The sequence below is a fragment of the Pongo pygmaeus genome, chromosome 4 (assembly GCF_028885625.2).
Source record: "Pongo pygmaeus isolate AG05252 chromosome 4, NHGRI_mPonPyg2-v2.0_pri, whole genome shotgun sequence".
Classification (NCBI taxonomy): domain Eukaryota; kingdom Metazoa; phylum Chordata; class Mammalia; order Primates; family Hominidae; genus Pongo; species Pongo pygmaeus.
Window position 1 is genome coordinate 126,072,913 of NC_072377.2, and position 21,108 is coordinate 126,094,020.

General features: G+C 35.6%; 1 pseudogene; it reads right to left on the reverse strand.

Moving 5' to 3' along the window:
• Positions 1-318: 318 nt before the first annotated feature.
• LOC129036236 (probable ribosome biogenesis protein RLP24) overlaps positions 319-21,108 on the reverse strand; it is a 58,557-nt pseudogene continuing 37,767 nt past the window's right edge.

Below are 21,108 nucleotides of genomic sequence, written 5' to 3' on the forward strand. Positions count from 1 at the left end.
TGAATTTTTTTCATTAGTTATTACATAAACGCCTCCCGGTGCCATTATCCAAATAGTGTGATCATTTTATGTCCACAATTCATTTCTGAATTTACAAACAGAATTTTCATGATTTACACAAGTACATCTATCAGTGAAGGTTCATATTGAGAAGAAAGCTAACATTCATAATATCTGATGTTTTACAGACAGCAATGTAGGAGAAATGTTTTTAATCACCTTTTAAGTGACCCTATGTAAAAAAAAAAAAGTGAATAATTTAGAAGTTGTAAGTCTCCAAAGGATATTTTCAAATGTACATGTAGAAATGTGATGTTTTTAAGAAACGTCTTCCATGTCCACATCCTGTTGTAATTGCTGTACCATTTTCTCTTACAGCTGCTTTCCTTTGCCTACAAGAGGGGCTCCGATAAGATGGATGTTTTGCTTGACTTTTTTTGATCTCCTGAACTTTCTGTAGCTCTTTATTTTTCTTCAATCTGTTCATTATAAATTTAGCTTGATGTTTCTGTTTGATCTCTTCAACTCTCTTCATTGCATCAATAGTTTTATTCCATAGCTCTTGCTGGTATTTCATAGGTTCGTGTCTACGTTTTTCAAAGATCAAATGAATTATTCACTGTAAGCTCTTTACCAGCTGCTTTCTGGAATGCTTTGGTAGACCTGAACTTGCAAGGATTGTATTTCTTTTTAAAGTTTTTATGACATTTGTATTTACAAAATCTGAACACCTTGCAATCATTGCAAACATCATGCAGTGGCCAGGGTCCAGGGTACATGGGCCCTGAACAAAAATAACATTTCCAAATAGGCACATTGAATCTGTGTGGTTCCCACCAACCAAATACCAACCTTAAGTAGAAGTTGAAATGTAAGTTTTGAGTTTACATTACAACCAACAATTCTTCATTCTTGGATCTATTGAAAGGATCTAGAATCTAGCTATTAATAATATCATTTTTAAAAAATCAAATAATTTTGCAATATTCTTTCATATGGGTATATGTGTATATAACAATAAATTTACATAATAAAGATCTTTTATTAAGAAATGTACACATATGTTTATATATATTCATACTAAATATATTATTTATATATTTAACTTCATAGATCATTTGATAATGCTTACAGAGACACATATCCTACAACAGAGTACTTATTTCAATCCAAAATATTTAGATAGTGAATGGAATATAGTTCATTAACATTATTTACTTTTTCACACATTTATGAAGCTACAGAAATTTCTAGAAACATAGATGATAGCTGGGTAGATGGATGGATAGATGAATGAATAGATGTTCATAGTACTCGCACCATTCCAAAGTGTTTTGTCTTAGCTTAAAGGAAAAGAAAAAATACAGATAGAGGCATACTTTAATTTTTAAAGAAATAGTTGGAAATAAATGAATGTGAAGGAAGTTTATGTCAAAGATATCTGACACAATCTAAATACAAAAGGCAGGGCTAATTAAGCAACATTCTTTGATATAGAAGACTACTCCCTCCTACTCATTACTGTTTTTTTAATCTGTTTTCTGGTTTCTGATTTCTAGTATAACTAAGGAATTAAATTTCTAGTTGTATTTAATTTTAATCCAAACAACCCCTTGTGGCTAAATAGTTACAGTATTGAATCATGTAAGACCAGGTAACCTATATTCTGCCCCAAAGCAAACTACCCAAACAACATGGAATATTCTGTCTAGAAAGGGCCCACTCTATGTCTAGAAAGATGTCCAGGCCTGGTTTCTTGCTTCCTCTCCAGTATTAGATCACTTTTTCAACCTGTTATTTTCTTCTCTTGGCATTATTCCTTAATGAAAAACAGTGAATTATGTATATAAATTTATAGCAGCTTAAATGAAAGGAGAAGTTATTTAAAACGTGTGACCATGCTTCCTGAAATGATTTCTAACCTTTACATTTGGAGACCAAGCTAAGAGATGGCATTTGCAAAGGTTTCCTAGGATGTTACTAACATTAACTATTTAAGATTTGCTCTGTGCCCTATTTAATAAAAAGTGACTTTTCTCTTATTTGCAGCAAGGAAAAATTGGTCTTACTTGCAACATAAATCAAAAAGCTGCTCTCAAGTCTGTGTCTTGTGATCTCACCTCTCAAAAATAAATAGTCCCTCACACTGAGTCTCTCTTGTGACACCGGGAGGTGGAACCAGCCACACGTGGCCTCCTGTTCTCATATGCTGCTTGGGCTAATACTAAGGTTCAGTAGTTGCTGCCACAGAGGCTAAAAAGGAGAAAGACATCACCATTTGATTCTCTGCTCCTAAATCTGCTTTTCCACCATGGCATCTTCTTTCTTCTCATCCTGCCCACTATTGCCCAGCCCACAGAGTCATCAGAAAACTTGTCTGGAATGTGAGAGAACTGAAGAACCCAAATGGCAGCTGGGCAGGTTCAATCCTATAGAGAGTTGTGTATTCTTCATTCACCTGTTATTTGGTATTTGGGAGGCAATACACAACACAACTGTTCATTGCACAGGCTATGGAGTCAGACAGAAGCGGCCTCAGATCTCAGCTTAAATAGATACTATGACCTTTGGCAAGTTCTTGAACTTGAAGCTCATTGTGTTTATGTTTTCTCATCAGTAAAATGGAGATATTAAAAGCTGCTCCAGAGAATAATTATTAGGACAATTTAAATAATGCATATGAATTTGTTACCCTGTCTCTGGCACAGAGTCTCCAAATGACACCTATAATAATTTTTAAAAGGATAAAATAAGTGTAGGTATAACTTAATAACAATGATCTTAGGAAGTGTTCATTACCCAGCTGTATATCCCTGCTGAATTCCCTATGTTGAATTCTGCTCTTTATTAAAATTATAAGCCATTTATGGGGGCATTTAATACGTCAGTTGTTTAATTTTGAAAAATGAATATTACCTTTGTAAAATCATCGGTCAAGAATTTACATTACATTACACTTAACACAGAGACTTTCATTGTACTTAGAATGTCTTCATCAAGTTTATTAAAAAGATGTAAGGCTTGGGGAAATTTACATCTGATATTCAATTACCAGTTTTTTGTTTTTTTTTTTACAGATAGGAACTCTATATGTTTAAGGCATAAAATTTGATGTTTTCATATATAATATATACATTGTGAAATGATTACCATAATCAAGCTGATTAACATATCTATCAACTCAGATACCATTTTCTTTTCTTCTCTCTTTTTCTATGTGGTAACAACACTTAAGGTTTATCCTCTCAGAAAATTGTAAGTACACAATACAATATTGTTAACTATAGTCACCATCCTGCATATTAGAGCTACATAACTCACTCATCTTGTGTAACTGTAGAATCACTATTAGCAAAAACACAAAGAGAAGTGCTGGTAATGATGTGGAGGAAAGAAAAATTTGTACACTGTTGATGGAAATGTAAATTGGTATAGCCATTATGGAAAATAGCCTGGAGATTTCCTCAAATGTAAAAAATAGAAATAACATATGATCCAGCAATCCTTCCTCTGTGTATATATACAAAGGAAATAAAATCTTCATTTCAAAGAGATATCTCCACCCCCATGTTCATTGCAATATTATTCACAATAGCCAAGTTATGTAAACAACCTGAATGTTCATTGACAGATGAATGGATATAAACACACATGCACACACACACACACAACAAATATTATGAATGGTGATCATTAAAAAGCCAGGAAACAACAAGTGCTGGAGAGGATGTGGAGAAATAGAAAAGCTTTTACATTGTTGGTGGGACTGTAAACTAGTTCAACCATTGTGGACGACAGTGTGGCAGTTCCTCAAGGATCTAGAATTAAGAATACCATTTGACCCAGCCATCCCATTACTGGGCATATACCCAAAGGATTATAAATCATGCTGCTATAAAGACACATGCACACGTATGTTTATTGCGGCACTATTCACAATAGCAAAGACTTGGAACCAACCCAAATGTCCATCAATGACAGACTGGATTAAGAAAATGTGGCACATATACACCATGGAATACTATGCAGCCATAAAAAATGAGTTCATGTCCTTTATAGGGACATGGATGAAGCTAGAAACCATCATTCTGAGCAAAGTATCACAAGGACAGAAAACCAAACACCATGTGTTCTCACTCATAGGTGGGAATTGAACAATGAGGACACTTGGACACAGGGTGGGGAACATCACACACTGGGGCCTATCATAGGGTGGGGGGAGGGGGGAGAGATAGCATTAGGAGATATACCTAATGTAAATGATGAGTCAACAGGTGCAGCACACCAACATAGCACATGTATACATATTAACAAACCTGCCCATTGTGCACATGTACCCTAGAACTTAAGGTATATAAAAAAAAGAATGAATCTCTTCCATTTGCAACAATATGGATGTATCTTGAGGACACAACACTAAGTAAAAATAAGGCAAACACAGAAAAACAAATACTGTAGGATCTCACAAGTACGTACTAAAGAAAAATCCCACAACGAAAGAGAGAGGAGAACGGAAGGCAGTTATGCAGGCAGTTAGGGCAGATCCTTGGTAGAATTCTTTCCAACAAAGAGCAGCCTGAAAAATCAAGCAGCAAGCACAGATAAGGAAGCAAGGTCTACCATAAAAACACCTTTGTCCATTCAGTATGATATTGGCTGTGAGTTTGTCATAAATAGCTTTTACTATTTTGAGATACATTCCATCAATACCTAGTTTATTGAGAGTTTTTAGCATGTAGAGGTGTTGAATTTTATTGAAGGCCTTTTCTGCATCTATTGAGATAATCATGAGGTTTTCGTCATTGGTTCTGTTTATGTGATGGATTACATATATTGACTTGCGTATGTTGAAACAGCCTTGCATCCTAAGGATGAAGCTGACTTGATCGTGATGGATAAGCTTTTCATGTCTGCTGGATTTGGTTTGCCAGTATTTAATCGAGGATTTTCACATTGATGTTCATCAGGGATATTGGCCTGAATTTTCTTTTTTTGTTGTTGTTGTGTCTCTGCCAGGTTTTGGTATCAGGATGATGCTGGCCTCATAAAATGAGTTAGGGAGGATCCCCTCTTTTTCTATTGTTTGGAATAGTTTCAGAAGGAATGGTACCAGGTCTTCTTTGTACCTCTGGTAGAATTCAGTTGTGAATCCGTCTGATCCGGGGCTTTTTTTGGTTCGCAGGCTATTAATTACTGCCTCAATTTCAGAAGCATTCCCTTTGAAAGCTGGCACAAGACAAGGATGCTCTCTTTCACCACTCCTATTCAACACAGTATTGGAAGTTCTGGTCAGGGCAATCAGGCAAGAGAAAGAAATAAAGGGTATTCAAATAGGAAGAGAGAAAGTCAAATTGTCTCTGTTTGCAGATCACATGATTATATATTTAGAAAACCCCATCATTTTAGCACAAAATCTCCTTAAGCTGATAAGCAACTTCAGCAATGTCTCAGGATACAAAATCAATATGCGAAAATCACAAGCATTCCTGTAAGCCAATCATAGACGAAACAGAGAGCCAAATCATGAGTGAACTCTCATTCATAATTGCTTCAAAGAGAATAAAATATCTATGAATACAACTTACAAGGGATGTGAACTATCTCTTCAAGGAGAACTGCAAACCACTGCTCAAGAAAATAAGAAAGGACACAAACAAATGGAAAAACATTCCATGCCCATGGATAGGAAGTATCAATGTCATGAAAATGGCCATGCTGCCCAAAGTAATTTATAAATTCAATGCTATCCCCATCAAGCTACCACTGACTTTCTTCACAGAATTAGAAAAATCTACTTTAAATTTCATATAGAACAAAAGAAGAGCCTGTATAGCCAAGGGAATCCTAAGCAAAAAGAATAAAGTTGAGGCATCATGCTACCTGACTTCAAACTATACTACACTACAAGTATACTATACTACAAGTATACTATACTTGTATACAACTATACTACAAGTAACCAAAACAGCATGGTACTGGTACCAAAACAGATACATAGACCAACAGAACAGAACAGAGGCCTCAGAAATAACACCACACATCTACAACCATCTGATCTATGACAAACCTGACAAAAACAAGCAATGGGGAAAGGATGCCCTAATTAATAAATTGTGTTGGGAAAACAGGCTATCCATATGCAGAAAACTGAAACTGGATCTCTGCCTTACACCTTATACAAAAATTAATTCAAGATGGATTAAAGACTTAAATGTAAGATCTAAAACTATAAAAACCCTAGAATAAAACCTAGGCAATACCATTCAGGACATAGGCATGGACAGAGACTTCATGACTAAAACACCAAAAGCAATGGCAACAAAAGCAAAAATTGACAAATGGGATCTAATTAAACTAAAGAGCTTCTGCACAGCAAAAGAAATTATCATCAGAGTGAACAGGCAACCTACAGAATCTAAGAAAATTTTTGCAATCTACCCATCTGACAAAGGGCTAATATCCACAATCTACAAAGAACTTAAATTTACAAGAAAAAACACCAAACAACCCCATAAAAAAGTGGGTGAAGGATATGAACAGACACTTCTCAAAAGAAGACATTTATGTGGCCCATAAACACATGAAAAAAAGCTCATAATCACTGGTCATTAGAGAAATGCAAATCAAAACCACAATGAGATTCCATCTCACACCAGTTAGAACAATGATCATTAAAAGTTAGGAAACAACAGATGCTAGAGAAGATGTGGAGAAAAAGGAATACTTTTACACTGTTTGGTGGGAGTGTAAATTAGTTCAACCATTGTGAAAGACAGTTTGGCGATTCCTCAAGGATCTAGGACTAGAATTACCATTTGACCCAGCACTCCCATTACTGGGTATATAGCCAAAGGATTATAAACCATTCTACTACAAAGACACATGCACATGTATGTTTATTGCAGAACTGTTCACAGTAGCAAAGACTTGGAACCAACCCAAATGCCCATCAGTGATAGACTGGATTAAGAAAATGTGGCACATATACACCGTGGAATACTATGCAGCCATATAAAAAGAATGAGTTCATGTCCTTTGTAGGACGTGGATGAAGCTGGAAACCTTCATTCTCAGCAAAATAACACAGGAACAGAAAACCAAACACTGCATGTTCTCTCTCATAAGTGGGAGTTGAACAATGAGAACACATGGACACAGGGAGGGGAACATCACACACCGGGGCCTGACAGGGTGGGGGACTAGGGGAGGGATAGCATTAGGAGAAATACCTAATGTAGATGACGGGTTGATGGGTGCAGCAAACCACCATGGCAACAAAACTGCATGTTCTGCATAGGTATCACAGAACTTAAAGTATAATAATAATAATAAACCTTTGTCTTTTATGCAACCAGTGAGTTCTGTCCATACACAGTGGGCTTTCCTTTTTTGAGCATACTCAGATAAAGGAACTACACTAGAGACTTCCGTAAGACATGCTTGCAGCTGCAGAGATAAGAGGATTTACACAAACCAAGCACGTCCACAGTGGAAAATTCCATCTCCTGACACATGTGTAGTAAGGGAAATAAAACAATGGAGTAACTCAGGCTAAGGAACCACATGCTCACTAGAGGGGCAGGGTGGAGCTGTCATAAATTTCTGCTTTATGCAAATAAGATACCCAGTCCTAACTGTTTTTTTCTACCTTGTGTAAATGAAACACCCCACCCCATTCACTTTTGCATAAAAGCCTTTGTACTCAACTGTGAAATACCAACCTTCCTCGGACCCCCTCCCCACAGTGGACAGCTTTTCTCTCTTGCTTATTAAACTTTCCCTCAAACTCACCCTTGATGGCCACACCCCTTATTCTTCTTGGTCATGAGACAAAGAACTTTGGATAATACCTCAGACAATGAGACTACTTCACTAATACCTCCCCAACTTCACTAATTCTTTGTACCATTACTTCTAGGATTTCCCTTATCGATGAAGCATTGGCATGTATCAGTCATTAATCTGTCATTCTTCTTTTTTGGAAATCAATGTCCAAGTCTTATAAATTTCACAACATTGATATGTTAAATATCTTTCTATTTCCATACGCACTGCCTTACTACAGATTCTTAATATCTCGTACTAATTATATCCTCATAGCTTCCTAAGAGGCCTTGCTCTGTCTCCATTTATAAGCTCTCTAAAGCTCCCAAGTGATCTTTGTATAATGCAACCTGATCATACCACTTGTTTGGAGGCCCTGCAGTGATTTCCATTGTTTAGATTATAAAGTTAAACCTTTAACCATGGTATACAAAACTATTCGTGTTATGTCCCTGGCTTTCTTTCCAGTCTCAGGTCTACTTCCTATGCCTTGTTTTCTCACACTATTTTCTAGCCTTGCTAAACTGCCTAAAGATACCCAACACTACTTGCTACTTTTGGATACAAGCAACAGAAACCCACTGAAAGCACTTTAATATGTATTTTGAATTGAATGCTCATCCTGATCATAGAATAGTGTACATGGCCAAGCTGAAAATAGAAGACAATTGTGACAAAGGTATTAATAGGTCATAGAATCTGATATTGGAAGTACAATTCATGCCGTGAAGAGTAAACTCTGTATTAGAAAGTCTTTATGAAGTTGGCAAATTTATACATGGTCTCTAATTTCTGTCTCTCTGAGTCTGCTCCATTTTTTTTATTTTGTTGAGATGGTCTCTCTGTTCAGCTCATCTTGCACATGGAACAACATGATCACCATCCAGAGCATATAAAGTCCTCTCAGCTCCAGAGCCATGGCCAACTGATGATTCTATGTTATTTAGTTAAAAATCTAGCCCATTTAGTCACTACTTGGCAAAACTTTAGCTCTATAGTCAAACCACATGTTGATTGTCTCACATCCTTGTTTCTCCACTTAATCACCAATATCTTCCTTTATACAGAAAAATAATTAAGCATTATTTCTCTGTGTGTGGTAGGGGCAGGAGGTGGTGAGGTAGTAGGGAATTTAGCAGTTTAAGCTAGAAGTGGCAGGTGGGTAGGACAGGCATGTGACTAACATCCAGTACATACACAAAGCCTCTGTGCTTTCATCTGAAATATGCTCTTCTCCTCCTTGTCTGCTGGTGATAACCATCCACTTTTCAAAACACTGTAAAGTTTCTGGAGAACAGGGATTTTGTCATGCTCGTTAGTATATCTCTAGCCTGGAAAATACCATGTCATCTTTAAATAGTTGTTGAATTAATGAACGAATACATTCCGGTTATTTTCCTATAAGGTCATCCCTACCAAAAAAATGGCCACTCCTTCCTTTATACCCCATTAGAATACCCTCTATGCATACCTTTATTAGAAACTAAAATACTGATGTACTTATTTGAGTCCATCACTTTACTAGACTGTGACCTCCTTGAGGAAACACCTTCAGAAAACATGACTTATTAACTTCTAACATTTCTAATCCAATGTAGATGCTGAAAAAAATGCCTGTTGAATCACTGACTGAGTAAATGAGCAACATTAACAAGCCCTTCACATTCATAGTGTCTTTTTGTTCCTCTTTTTTAAGAGCACTATTTTATGTAAGGTTTCAGGAAGCAGAAATAAGTAAAGCAGCACAAATTTTGTCACTGTGAAGAATATGCCTTACCCTGCAAGCAAAAGTATTTTTCAGCCCATTCCTGTTCCTTTCTCTGGTCGTCCACTGGAGAAACTGGTCTTCAACACACCCTCTCTCCGAGGAACACCAGAGAATTTTGGTAAAGATACTGACATAAGACTTTGACTGACTTATTCCAAAAACACAATTATAAAACAAGTCTCTATGGAATATACTAATTGGCTCTGTTTTAATATCCTTTAATCACAACACATATAATTCTTTTTGCTTGGAGATCACCTAAAGAATATAATATGCCCAAAACAATCAGATACATTGTACTTTCATCTCCTTAATGAACTTTGCTATACTTTGTCTTTTCCAGTAAATTGCAAATGAGTCACAGTTTGGAAATAATTCTAAAAGAAAGCACTTTCCAAGCATGGAAGTGGTAAATATAAACTTCAGCATATGACCATCTGTCAGAGTTAATTCCCATCAGGGATTTCTTCCTTAATTATTTGTTTCTATAGCCAATGTAAAGCAAAAGTCAAAGAATGAACTTTGAATAGTAGCAAATTCTTTATATATTTACCAACTTGTTTCCAACACTAATTTTCTTCAATATATAAATAATTATATTAAATTTTTTTATCTATGAAACAAACTAGAAAGTGAAATTTTCTAAGTTCCTATTCTCTGGAAGTAACCCTAATGAACATTATTTTTTTTTCCAATAACTTGTTTTCAATAGCATGTAGGGTTGCTTATCACTTTTAGGTTTGCCTAATTTTATTAGGGTTGCCTCAAAGTTTTAAATAAATTTGGTTGAATAAACCAGTAATAGTATTTTTGAAAAGTATCAAAACAGGCATCACTAATTTGCTTATGTTGATGCAGGGTCATTTTAAACATGCAATACAGACAAGCATTCTCTACAACAACCTTGAATAATTACAATGACAGTATTTTTTTGGTCTCTTCTGCTCTCTCATATGACAGTGAAGTGGCTAATTGCTCTGCAACATAGCCTATTACAGCCACAGTTAATTAACAGCAATAATTACCTATGGGACTTTTCTGTACAATTAGAAAGTTTCAGATATAACAAATAAAATTTGCTTCCCCTTTTGAGGTGTGCAGCTATATTATATTTAGCAAACATACATTTTTATTTATGGTAAGTACACTCAATTATGATTATCCTCAAGCACCATGAGAGTGAGATAGGAATACACTTGCGGACAAGTTACTAAAAGTTTTCTTTGAAACAATAGTCACACTCAACATGTTTTTCTTTTGAAAGTAGTGGATACAGCTGGGCACGGTGGCTCACGTCTGTAATCCCAGCACTTTGGGAGGCCAAGGCAGGTGGATCACGAGGTCAAGGGATCAAGACCATCCTGGCCAATATGGTGAAACCCCGTCTCTACTAAAAATGCAAAAATTAGCTGGGTGTGGTGGCGGGTGCCTGTAATCCCAGCTACTTGGGAAGCTGAGGCAATAGAACCACTTGAACCCAGGAGGTGGAGGTTGCAGTGAGCCGAGACTGCGCTACTGCACTCCAGCCTGGCGACAAAGTGAGGCTCTGCCTCAAAAAAAAAAAAAAAAAAAAAAAAGTAGTGGATACTTATAACCATTATAAAACTCAGGGTGTAAAGAATAGCCTAGAGCAGGCAGAAGGAGAATTCAGCTGCTCCTTTTTCATTTTAAATAAATCCTAGAGAGAATCAGTGTGGTTGAAGCAATGACCCACAAGTGCCTCCAGCAACTCCACAACCCCCACTCCTCCCTATCCCACAACACAAACCTGAAATCCCTTCACTTCACCAGGCTCTTGGGCTCTTTCTAATTTGTTAAGTGTTAGATGAAAGAAAAGAAAAAAACGAAAAACTTCAAGAGAGATAATTAAGGTCTTAGAAAAAAGAGTCATCGTAATGGAAGGAGACAGTTTGTCTCACTTTTTTGGATAGAATAATAAACTCAATGAGTAGGCAAACCTGTTTCTGGCTAAAATGATACAGATGTGAATGACAGCAATAGAACACGGGAGAACTATCGGGTGGGAGAATCTAATGATACAATTTTTAGAGAAGATATTGTCCTCTCAGAACTCCAACACCCAGCTACCCACTAGTTTACTGAATTTAGTCAAAAGTTCCTTTAAAATGGGGAGAAAAGGCAAGATACTGGAACCTTACTTTAGTTAATGATTGCTTTTCAGAGAAACATGTATTATGTACTTTTTTAATCTCATGCTGTTTGAAGAGCAAAAATTTACTAATAAATGTTACATTAAAAATTAGCCAAAAATTATAAACTAAGCAGTTTACTAAATTACATGGATAGTCTTTTTCCCTGACAACTTAGTAAGAACTTTTTAAAAAGCATCTTTTAGCATTAGCCTATAGATAATCTTTGGGAGGATATAGGTTGAATTATGCTATGGATTAAAAGTATTAGAATTATAGGATCAATGTAAAGTATTAGGCACAGGAAGAAACACAAATGGCCAACAAATACATGAAAAAATGTTCAGTGTCATTAGACATTAGAGAAATGCAAATCAAAACCACAGAACTTTCCACATACTAGGATGGCTATAATAAAAATAAAACATTTTTAATAGAAAATAACAAGTGTTGATGATGATGTAGAGAAATTAGAACTGTAACACATTGCTAATGGGAATGTAAAATGATTTAGCCACTGTAGAAAACAGCTTGATTGCTCCATAATAAGTTAAATGGAAAATTATCATATGACCCAGGAATTCCATTCCTAGATATACCCAAAAGAATAAAAAACAAATGTTTAAACAAATACTTGTTCACAAGTGTTCAGAGCAGGACTGTTCACAATAACCAAAAAGAAAGAAAAACTGAAAATGGCATCAATTAATGAATGAATAAACAAAATGTGGTATTACCAAGTAATGGAATATGTTCAGTCATAAAAAAATAAAGTACTAGTATATGCTACTGATACAGGAGGTAGAAAGAAATTATTTAGGCAAATAGTGAGGGCAAAAGAGTCCTCAGCAAAGCTTCCCTTCTAACAAAAAGCAGCCCCCAAAAGCATTTCTTTTCTAACAAAGAGCAGCCTGAAAAATGGAGCTGCAAATACAAATAAGCAAGCTAGAAGCTTGCATGGGCTAATCCTGGCAGCTGCACCAATAGAAAAGGGCTACCTCGGGGCCAGGCATATCCAACATAGAGGCTACATCTTCCCTTTGTGTTACCATGTGTACAAGAACAAAGAAATGGACAACATGGCACAGCTCAGGCAGAGAACTTGCCTGCATAATAAAAGATTAGGGTGGAGGCTACCAGAGATTTGCATCCTAGGCAAATGACACACCTGGTGGTCTAACCAGTTTTTCATGCCCTGTGTAAATCAGACACACTGCCTCCTCACCTGCTTATCTATGAGACCCCCTGCATTTCACCAAGGATTCAGCAGCCCATTTTTCTGAGTCCCCTCTCTGCAGTAGAGAGCTATTCTCTTTCTTTCACCTATTAAACTTCCACTCTTGACCTCACTCTTTATGTGTCCCCGTCCTTGTTCTCCATGGCTGTGAAACAAACCTCAGGTGTTACTCCAGACAATGAGGCCATTTCAGTACCCACATGAATGAATCTGAAAATATGATACTAGTTAAATAAGTTAGACACAGAAAGCCACATATTGCATGATTTTGTCTATATGAAACATCCAATTAGGTGACTCCATGGAGATAATAAGCAGATTAGTGGTAGTAGGGGCTGGGTGGAGGAGAAAACAGGGAATAGCTGCTTGGTGGGTCCAGGGTTTCCTTTAGAGTTGATGAAAATATTCTGAAACTAGACAGAGGTGATAGCTGTACAACACTGAATTTACTACATGCCACTGAATTGCATACTTCAAAATGGTTAAAATGAGAAATGTTACATTATATGTATTTTATTACCCACGAATAGTATTAGAAAAAGGAACAGAATTGAGGAAAATAGTTGCCTTCGAATGAAAGTTAATGTCTCTACAAAAAACAAAACAAAACAAAACAAAAACACTGATTCTGATTTTGTAGTCCATAGCACTTGCTAAAAACATGCCACTTAGGAAGCTTACTGATGCTTCTCATAAAGCCCAATGTCACACTTCTCATTGGTGCCCTTTCAACCTCCAGACCAAGTGCTTGAATCAGTACAAGTCATGTCAGTTTTGTGGCACTTGACACTTTGATATATGTTATAAAAAATGGACTTTGTTAAAAACTTATTTTTATTTTAATGTATTCATTTAAAAAAATGGTGCTTTGTATTATTAAGAAGTATCAACTCCTTAAGCTACTTTAATAGAAGATTGAAAATGATGATCTCCACAAGTCTCTGCTCATGACTCCTATTCTCCCTCTTCCAGAGACTAAATGTTATAACTAAGGTTTTTAGTTATGGGTTTTGTGTTTTTTTTTTTAATTTTTTTTTTGTCTTAGTCAGTGATCTCATGTATGAGGCTTAATGTCAACCTTAGCCCCTTGACATGTTCAGTAATCATCTTAAAATAACACTCACTGTAGGCCGGTTGCGGTGGCTCACACCTGTAATCCTAGCACTTTGGGAGGCTGAGACAGGTGGATCATGAGGTCAGGAGATCGAGACCCTCCTGGCTGACACGGTGAAACAGAAACAAAAAAATACTCATTGTAAATTTGTTACTCAACTTTAAAAAGGAAAACAAAGCATTTAATTGATATTTGTGAATATATTGGCCATATGAAATAAATTAATTTGTGTACTCATGGTAGACTAAACTACCTTGCAGTCCCAAGCTGCCATGATGCTTGTATTTAGAACTTGAGATGAATCATTAGTTTGAGGAGCAGAGGTTTCTAGTCACCACAAATTCATAGTGAAAGACAAACCAAATGCAGAGCTCTCACCATCTACTTGCCAAACTGAGTGTCTGTACAGTAGGTTAAAGTTTAACCAATCACAGAAGTTTAGGCAAAAGGAAGAAAGTAAAAGGAAAAATAATTTTCCTGCTGCCCCACAAAACATAGAATCTAACTATCAAAAACAATACAATTCAGATGATTCACACCGCACAGAAAAAAAAAATGGCATTTGCAATATGACCTCTAAGTGAATGTAGTAAGACAGAGTAAAGAAAAACACAAAGAGCTGACCACTACAAGTATAAAAATTAAGGTTCAGAAAAGGAGTTAAGTTTTGGCTGGAAGGATTTGAGAAAGTGGGATTAGACTTCAGCTTTACGGTATGGTTAAGAACAGACTTTGTGAAGTGTCAGACATCATATGTCAAAATCCAGGTGTAAGAATGAAAGCAGTGTGTAAGGCCAATACTAAAGAGTCAAATCTGACTGAACTCAGGCGGCCGTGTTGGGATGTACTAAAAGATAATAAAGTGAGAAATGCAAGATGGGCCAGAGAATAAAGTTCCTTGGATGCCTAGGAGGAGTTTGGATTTATACAAAGGAAAATGGAAAAACAGTGATTTTCTTTGAGCTTGCCTGCTGCTGAAATTCTCAGACTAGGAAGATGGCTTGGTTTCAGTATGCTGTATGAGAAGAAAAAAATCTAGTTAAGGAAACCATCTGGAAGTTGTTAGAGTGAGTTAACTATGCAATGATGAAGGGATGTGGAAGTAGATTAGGTACAGAGCCATCTCAAACAAACAATAGGATGTTCTCACAGAACATCTAGAAGGCAGAGAAGGCAGCGGAGGTGGCTAGCCTGGATTTCTGAGAGGAAGCAATGGGGAGGGTAGGAAAGTGAGGTTAATGTTGTTGATGTTAGGCTTGAGGCAATATTAGGGCATCTAATTAGATGACACATCAGGAAAAAAATGCTACCTTTACCACTAAACTCAGTGTATTTCAAATGTAAAACAAGATAATATACGTGAGCATATTTTCCAAGTTATATAAACGTAGGGTATGTAAAAAAGATGTCTTCATTGTTATTTCCTTTAATAATAATTATAATATGAGAAGGCTGAGATTTGAGGAGGCTCAAGCCTGGATAGAATAGTGCATATCTCCTTGATGGTAACTAAAACCTCGAGCATGCATGAATTTACTTGGTAATGTGGTTAGATAAAGAGCAATAGGATAATAATGTTCAGACAAAGTTCAAGAAAGAACTAAATGTTGGAATTTCAACAGGGGATTTAGATTTACATACCTGAGTAAAGGTTGTGTTTTCTTTGTCATAGAAGTTGAATTTGGCATCAAATTCAATATTTAGATATAATGGGCAATTCAACATACTGCAACTTTTTAACTGTTACTGCTGCAACACACAGTAACACGAAAACATATACACAGAAGCAAAATAAAAAAGAATTAGATGGCCAGTGGTGTTATGGTGTGCAAAGCAATGGTTTTACCATATTTTCAGTCACCCTTATGAAACTAAAATAATGGTTTTATTAAGAGATTTGTCTATTTGTCATTTGTTTATTTGAAGTGACCAGCCAGGGTGCTATGAGATTTCTTTCTTTGCAATTCAATAGTATCTGATTAGAGAAAATTACTCTGTTGATTTACCTAGTGAAAGGAAGCTGATTATCCTTAGCTTTGATAAGTAAATTAAAACAGCTAAATTCTATAGAGACTGAAATGATGCCTTGAGTGAATTAATGACTAAGAAAATCAATAGGCTATAACTTTCTTGTTGGTAACAAGATTTAATTTAAAGCTTATGGCAGAACAGTTGTTTTGTACAGAATTCCTCTAACAGATAGATTTTTTTCCTGAAAAACAGTTTGTTTCAGACTTGTCTTTTCTCATTATTTAACACTTATAAACCAAAATAGTTGTGCTTATTCTAATTATTACAGTTTTTAAAGTACCTGATCAAGTCACAGAAATGAGATCTCTGGAATGTTACCGAGAAATTACACCCACATTCCGTTTGTAATACATTCAGTATGGCATGTTATTACCTTTAGGACAGCAATAAAAATAAGTACCATTATTGACATGGCAATATAATTGTATCACAATTCAAAAATACACTAACATTTAAATAAATTAGGTATTCTATAGCAAGATAAAGAAATAAAATGCTGATGTAAATACATAAGAGAGAAAACTCTAGGGCCATTTTATATCCTAAGTAAAATACTATCAGGAAAATATCATAGATTATAAAACATTTGACTTTTGCATAAACTCTTAACAAATTTCTCAATTTTTCTTGCCCCATACACAATTTTTCTTTTTTCTCACCCAATATTATGTATGTGTGTGTGTCTCCTCAAAAACCTTATTGAAATGTAAGATTTCCATTCCTCAATCAGCTCAGCATTCTGTTCCATTTAGCAGTTCTAAGGATTTGCAGAAGGCAAGTCATGCCAAGCCAGAGCTAAATATCATAATTGACAAAGTGTGTATCAGCAGTTAATGACCTTCTGTAGAAAATAGGAGCACAACATAAAGAAAACATACAGAAAGAATACAAAACTGCAGTACTTTTTTGAAACGTTAAACCCTATCCTAATTGTATATATTTACTAAACATCTTAAATGCTCAAAGATCCAGTGCTTATCCTTTTCAGCTTAGGATTTTTGCTCATCCTTAAATAATATGAAGTAGAGTTCTTTTTGTTTTTGTTACTCATAATAATGAAATAGAATGCCAGCCCTCTGAGGTCAGGGAATTTGTCTCACTTGTTCCGTTATAAACCCAGCACTTTAAAAGTGCCTAGTGCGTTAGCAATTATTAATAGTTAAATGGAGATGCTTATATAAAGATACAAATATTTGTTGAATATGACAAAGCTAAAGGCTGTCTTTCATCTGGGAACATATCCTAATTTACTGTGTTTGACTAATGTTGGATTTTATATCTGAGTCTACATAGGCTGGATCACATCAAAAAAATTATCGGAACGTACTAAGATAATAACTAAAAATGAAAAAAGAAAACAATATAAAGCAGTCAACAACATACATAAATATTTATTTGAAAACAGTCCACCTCTGGGTCTTGATCTCATCTCCAGAGATATGGAGGGGTATCTTGACCTTGTAAGAGAAAAGTTGTACTGAACACTTGTTAAACATGACAAGAAAGATTTTATTCAAGACAAGTGCAATAGGAGTCAAGGCTATGGCAGTAGGGTAGAGGGCCTGGCTGAAACAAAAGGCAGGAGGACTTTTAAATGCTGGGGTGAGCTAGTGGAAAAGTACTAGAGGACTTTGGTGTGAGGGAGTGGGGAGTTGGTTAATGTGATTAGGTCATCTGTATTTGTTAATTGGCTCCTACCCTTCCACAGAGATTAGAAGACAGTGGCCTTATCTTTCTTGATTATATTTCTAAGGATGGCCTCAAGGTCTTTGAGAAATGCACTCCAAGGTTGTAACACTGGCAAGAGGCCGGGGGAAGATTTACATCTCAAAGACTCAAAGAAAGAATTTACAAAGGAAAATTTTCTTAGGTAAATGCTCTAAGAAAAGGAAGGTCAGGGACCTAAAGTCAAAATGCTTGTCTGAAATTTAATAGAGCTGAGGGGAATATTAAAGCTCTCTTGGTAATGCACTTAGAACTAATTCAGAATTGTAAAGCTAGAGAATAGCTGCAAAATTAAGGAATGACACTTATTGGTTAGAGCATGCTCCCTGGGTGTCCCCACATACAAAAATGGGTTCCTTTCAGCTGCATTGATTTTTTTCGTTTTGCCTTATTATATTCACTGAAGTTAGAGGAATAAAACATTATTTAAGCCATCAAGCAGTCTTTTAAAATTCAAATATTTTTAAGACCAATCACTCAAAAATCAGGAAAGTGATGAGGACTTCATCAATAGTACTGGGAATTAAAAATTAGTTCCCTAACAACTGACTTGGAGGCAATATAGAGAGGAGGTAACAGACTCCAAAGCCATGTTCAAATTTGGACTTCTCTCCCTATTATCTAAATTTCCTTGTACTAGTTATTTACACAATTTTCTGTGTTTTCTCATCTGTAGGAAACAGACACGCAAGTTTATTGGGCTGTTTAAGTAAATTAACATTATTCAGTACTTAGAAGTATAGTTATAGTGTTAGCTATTTCTATTAGTGTTTCAGGAATTGAAGAATTTTTTTTTTACCTTTCAAAAAATAGATAAATAGAAACTTTAAAAAAGTATTTCAAGTTGAATTCTGATTTGCTGTTTTGCATTTGCTCTCTGGAAGCAAGCCTTACTTTCCCTGTCATAAATTTTCTAAATGTGCCCAGTTAAAATAAATTCTTACTGAACTAAGAAAGATAATATATCTTCTGGCATTGATATTCAATGCTTTGATTCTTTACCAAAAGTTAGTCAAAAAATAAACATGTATTACAATAGTATTTCCCGCAGAAGCCCCAAATGTAACCGTGTGATCCTGAAACAAAGCATGTGTGTAACCAGATGAACTTTCAACAATTTATAGTTGAGCAAAAAGTCTGTCTTCCTGTACTGCCCTTGCTAGAAGGTAAAATAGTAAATTCTTTTTCAGGCAAATAAATAATATAGCACAGAAACATAATACATCATTATAAGTTGTATGAATAATTACGATTAAAACTTACATGCAAACCTATTGCAGGAAATAAGGAAAAGATAGATTCTGTAATCGAAAGTTGTAGTAACAGTCTTTTAAACTGTATAGATGGCATATATACCACAATATGCAGATAATTGAATATTTTGTTTCTGAAACTATTTGTGAGATTTTAATTCTACCTGGCTTGTGAACAGCATTTTATATTGAAAAAGTGAATATTCATATTTGACTTTGGCTTAGGAATAAGAGATATTTTGTTTCTTCCCTGGAATATTAGCAAAGTTAACAAGAATATTATCGGAGAACTGTGTTTTACTTGTTTTATTTAAACTTATTTTGCTAAATGACACATACATATAAATAAGTTTTCATTTTAATTGTAGATGTGATTTTTGTTTTATTTCCCAAAAAATAGTATTCATTTTCATAAGGTCCATGGAGAAACACTTCTTTTTCTGTATCAGAAACATTTGAAATTTATCATTATATATCAGCAATAGTTCTAACTTTTGGCTAGAGAACCTGATTGAGGCATGTGAATAATGATGATGATAATAATAATAATAATAATAATATTGAATGTTTGTATAGCTCATTATGGTGTTAAAAAAATTTCACTCAAATTAAAGTTTAATTGAGCAATGAACAATTCATGAGTTAGGCAGCCCCCAGTTTCACAGCAGATTCAAAGAGACTCCAGGGATGCCTCATGGTGAGAATAAATTTATCGATCAAAAAAAAAAAAGATGGGGAGAAGTGATATTGTAGAACTTTCTCCTTATTTCAGCTGAAAATAGGGTCCTTGTCACACGCCCATGAAATATTAGGCTTACAGACAATTTGAAGGGTAAAGAAAATGGAATTTATTGAGAAAAAAAGCGGGGGGAAAAGGGAAACAGGGACCCTCAGCAAAGTGACAGTCCTGCTAGTATAGGCTTCCTGCCTTGCAGATTGAATTCCAGATTCCACTCTGGGACAGGAGAAGCCAAGCTCCTCCTTCCTGCAAATGACGGGAACATCCCAAAACTCCACCCTGTTCTCCCAGTGCACAGGCTGGAGTTTCCCTAGGGACCTCTCCATACTTGGCTGTCTCAGTGACATACAGAAATCAAAAGTGAGGTATAGAAACAACTGGGTTGGTTACAGCTTATCTTTGGCCTTATTTCAACACAGTCTGAACACTCAGCAGTGTATGAGTGGTTGAAGTATGGCTCGTGGCATTGGCCAAGACTCAGCTATTGTTACAAGCACATACTCCTAAGTTAGGTTCTCAATCTTGTCTACTTATTAAGTTAGGTTGCAGTTCATCCACAAGGACTCAAATATAGAAGTAGAGTCCTTTTCAGGCCATAGTTTGCTTTAACAATGGTTTTGAAAAGTATGTTGATACCCATTACCATATACACACCAGCCCGCAGTACTGTGAGATTGGTATTCTTAGAACCCTAATTTCATTGACAAAGAAACTGAGATTCTAAGTGTAAATGACTTCCCTAAGATCATGGTAATAGTAACTAACTCCAGGAAAAGATTAGAACCTGTATCTTAAGTATTTTATATTTTCTGAAGGAAAAAAAAAATAAAGTTTGATGTCTAACACAATATTTTTTAAATCCCGAAAATTCTCATGCTCTCAAACACCTAAATATGACACAGAAACTATTAAAGATGTTCATTTTTAAATATAGGTGGAAAAAAAAGGAAAAATCTCAAGAGGCTAGAAACAAAGCAGGCATAGAAATCACTGAATACAGCAGCACCTGGAAACAGTTGCTGATTCGTGGCAACAAAGAGCTTTTATTATAAAAAGCTAATGGAGTGTCTGAACACAGAAAACCCTTAAAGCTTGTGCCTCGGAAGAGATTCACCATTAGTGAAAACATAAGTTAGAAAAACAACCAAACACTGCCAAAAGAAATAGCAACAAAATTTGTTGATCTCTGATTCGGTTATGGGTAGAGTGATATATTCCCCCCTGAGAACTTTACTGTAAAGTAAGGCCACACGCAGGAATGACATTT